This window comes from Octodon degus, unplaced genomic scaffold (genome assembly GCF_000260255.1).
Source record: "Octodon degus isolate 3935 unplaced genomic scaffold, OctDeg1.0 scaffold00272, whole genome shotgun sequence".
Classification (NCBI taxonomy): domain Eukaryota; kingdom Metazoa; phylum Chordata; class Mammalia; order Rodentia; family Octodontidae; genus Octodon; species Octodon degus.
This window is the reverse complement of record NW_004524848.1, coordinates 2176125-2179960: the sequence shown is the minus strand read 5'-3', so window position 1 is coordinate 2179960 and position 3836 is coordinate 2176125.

Genomic DNA, 3836 nt, shown 5'->3' with positions numbered 1-3836 from the left:
GACTGGTCCCGCCTGCGCAGGGTAGCAGGAAGCTCTCCACACACTCACCGGACCTGGGCTAGGACTGGGTCTGGGGGTTCCCGGAAGTGGTCAGAAACTCCTACGGACCTGGGCTAGGACTGGGTCTGGGGGCTCCCGGAACTCGGCAGAAAATCCTATCTTCTTATTATTGTAGAACTAAATAACTATGTGAATTATAAGCATGACAATAATTGTAAAATACATGAACACATAGTAAACACTCAACTGCACATTAAGGACAGTTCTTTTTACTGTTCTAAGCATCCAAATGTTTAAGTCACTACAGAATAACACTTAATAATAATACTTTTTTAATTAAAGTAATATAGTTTCATCTTCCAATTTCTCTTTTTACTTTTCTATCCACTCTCTTTGCATCCTAGGGTACAATCAAGGTCTTATAGAGTGAGACACTGCTACTGAACAGAATTAAAAGTAACTGACCTTGTTGAAGAGCATAAGCTAAGTTCACATACCTCTAAGACAGTTACTTGTATTGTGTTGGGATATTTCCTTTTATTTTTCAGTACTGAGGATTGACTGGGGACTTTCACATGCTAGATAAGTGCTCTACCACTGAGCCACATTCCTGTCCATTTTAAGGTAGGTTCTCATTAACTTTTACAGATGCAATCTTTACCTCAGTCACTTCAATATCTGGGGTTATAGGTGTGCAGCTACCACATGATGCTATGGACTTTTTCTTTTAAGATGCTCACAAGCAATGGCTTCACACAGAGCTCACAAGTCTTCTTACCATTCCAAACACTTTTTCACTTTTCTGAATAATGTGAAGAACTAAATGAATGTGAATTATCCAGTGATAACTAGGCCTAAGGACTCATTTCTAGCCTGCTATATAAGTAACATGGTCATTACAATCTGAAGCCCAGAGGATTGAGCTAGTAATCATCAAAGTGAAGCACCAACAGGCTCTCCAACCTGCCAAAATTTTACTCATTCTTCTCAGGGTCAGAAACATGCAGGGAGCTCAAAAGGTGAGAAAAAGGTGGAGTAAAAATTTTGCTATACACATGCCCATGAATTTCCAGTTTAACAATTAATGTGCTACTAGTGTTGAATATGATTCTCTGGATGTTTTATTTGTCTCTGTAAGTTACTATGTTTTAGGACTTACAGATCTCTGATGGAGCAAGAAATTGACCAAGCATTCAACAAGGTGGAGAAAGCCAAGTTCTTTTATTAAGCAAATTACCCAGTCGAGCTATATACTCCAAATTCTAGCCCTTGAGCAATGGGGTAAGGAGATTTTATATTCCAATTTAAATTGGGCTGGTCTGGGGTTGAGTGAAGTGGAATTTTTAGAAGCAGCAGTTTTGTAGGTGCTGTGTTTCTGAGGTTAGGGGATTTGGTGTACAAGATAAAAGCTAACAAGATCAGGCAGTATTTAATGGAAACATTTTGTGGTTACATACATTGTAGTTATAGGACAAGCATAAAACATTTCCTATTGCACCTGAAAAAGGAAAAAGAAGCTGTGAAAACAAGGGTCTATGGGCTTAAGGCATTTAAATTCTTCTTTAGCTGCATAGTCCAAAATTGAATATCCCCTCTCCTCAGACACTAAATCAGTGGGGGATAACTTTTCACTAATAAGAGTTGGTGTAAAATGTGAGTAGCTCAACTCTGACTACAAATGCTAGCAAAAATGGGCATTTTAGTGAGTTTTATGAAATGGGAATTACACCCCCAATAGAGCCATAATTGAATGGAAAAAAAGACCTGTGAGACCAAACTCATTTCAATTATTAGTTTTTGGTTTATATCCTGAAATAAGCTGAGCATTGATTTTTTTTTTAAGGATGAACTTTTCTTTCCTGCAAGTTTATAAAATCAAGAAAGATATGGTGGTCATTAGCCTCCTTAATTTTCTTTTTTTCAAATTTAGTTTTATTTTATCTGAAGAGTAAAAACAAAAGCAAGAATAAAAATCAGAAACAAAGACACGCAAAGGGCAATATACAACAATACATGTGTTACAGATTTTCAAAACAAGAATAGCTGATCAACAATCATTAATATGGGGGCCAGGGAGATAGCTCAGTAGAATAAAAGCTTGCCTGGCAAGCACAAGGGCCTGAGTTCAATCTCCAGTTCCGCGAAAAAAATAAAAAGAAGCAAAACAATTGTTAATATATTACCCATTTTATCATCAAATCTCTTATTCAGATTAACAGATATAATTTTGTAAGATTGGACACATAAGTGAATATATTACCACTTGATTTCAAGAAACCTTCAATTTTTGTTCAGTTCTCTCTCTTTTTTTACCTTTTTCTAAAAATTTATTTTAAAGACAGTATAGTAATAATTAATATGAAATTATAAATGGTACATATTTAGAAGACCCATATGACAGATATTCAAGGATAGTTTTTGTATTACATATTTTAGATGCTTAAATTGTAGACAGTGTACAGAATTAGTTAAGGTGAAAATTCTACATATTCACTGCTATTTTTTAAAAAATGATGGAAATTCTTAGTACAATCACTTCAGCCACTCTGTATGTATATTTGCATGTTTTCTCCCTTCCTCTTTTCCTATTTTTGATCCTTTTTCTCATCTTCATTGTTTAATCCTTACATTTCATTTCTTTCCATTTTAGTATATCTGTTACAACTTTCAGATTTTATTTATTCTTTTTGGTTCTTACACTAGGGAGACAATGCGACATTTACACATGTGGGTCTGATTTATTTCACTTAGTCTAGCTTCTAGTTGCATCTACTTACCTATGAACTCTTCAAGTTTCTCTTTCTTTATAGCTAAGTAATACTCCATTGTATAAAGATACCACATCTTTTTCATTCGTGCTTCACGTGATGGGCATTTTGACTATTTTTCAGGATTTGGCTATGACAAATTGTGCTGCTATAAACATGGGTGTACATATATCACTATGGTATGATGTTTTCAGTTCTTTTGAGAATATACCCAGAAGGGGAATGGCTGGATTGAATTGGATTTCCATCCCAGTTTTTTTGAGGAGTCTCCACACTGATTTCCACAGTGGTTGTACCATTCTACATTCACACCACTAGTGGGGAAGGGTTACTTTTTCTCCTGCACCCTCTCCAGCATTTGTAATTAGTTGATTTCTTTCTGATAGCCATTCTCTTTTGGTGTGAAATGGTATCTCAATGTCATTTTAATTTGCATTTCTCAAATGGCCAGTGATGTACAGCAATTTTTTAGGTATTTGTTTGTCTCTTTTACTTCTTCCTCTGAGAAGTGTGTATTCATCTCCAATTCACATTTTGGATTGGGTCTTTAAATTTTAGGGCCCTAATTTCTTTTATTTATTTGTAAATTCTAGATAGAAGATCTTTGTCTGCGTGGTTATAGGTTAAGATATTTCCAAATTTGGGGGTTGTCTTTTCACACTGTCAGTGATTTCCTTTGACATACAGAAACTTCTCAATAAGAGGAGATCTCAACTTCCCTGGTGGTCTAGTGGTTAGGATTTGGCATTCTCAATAAGAGGAGGTCTCAGTTGTTGACTTTTTAAAGTATTTCCCATCAAATAAAATATTGATTTTTATCCATGAACTGTCTGTCTACCCCTACGTCTTCAAGATTTCCACCTACTTTTTCTTCCAGAATGTTTAGTATTTCTGTTTTAATGTTGAGATCTTAATCCATTTTCACTTTAGTTTAGTAGATCTCAGTCACTTTTAGTCTTTGGCATATGAAGAGCTAGTTTGTCTAGCATTATTTGTTAAAAAGGCTAACGTTCTTCCAGTGAATATCTTTGGCTACTTTGTCCAAGATAAGTTCGACAAAGTTGTATC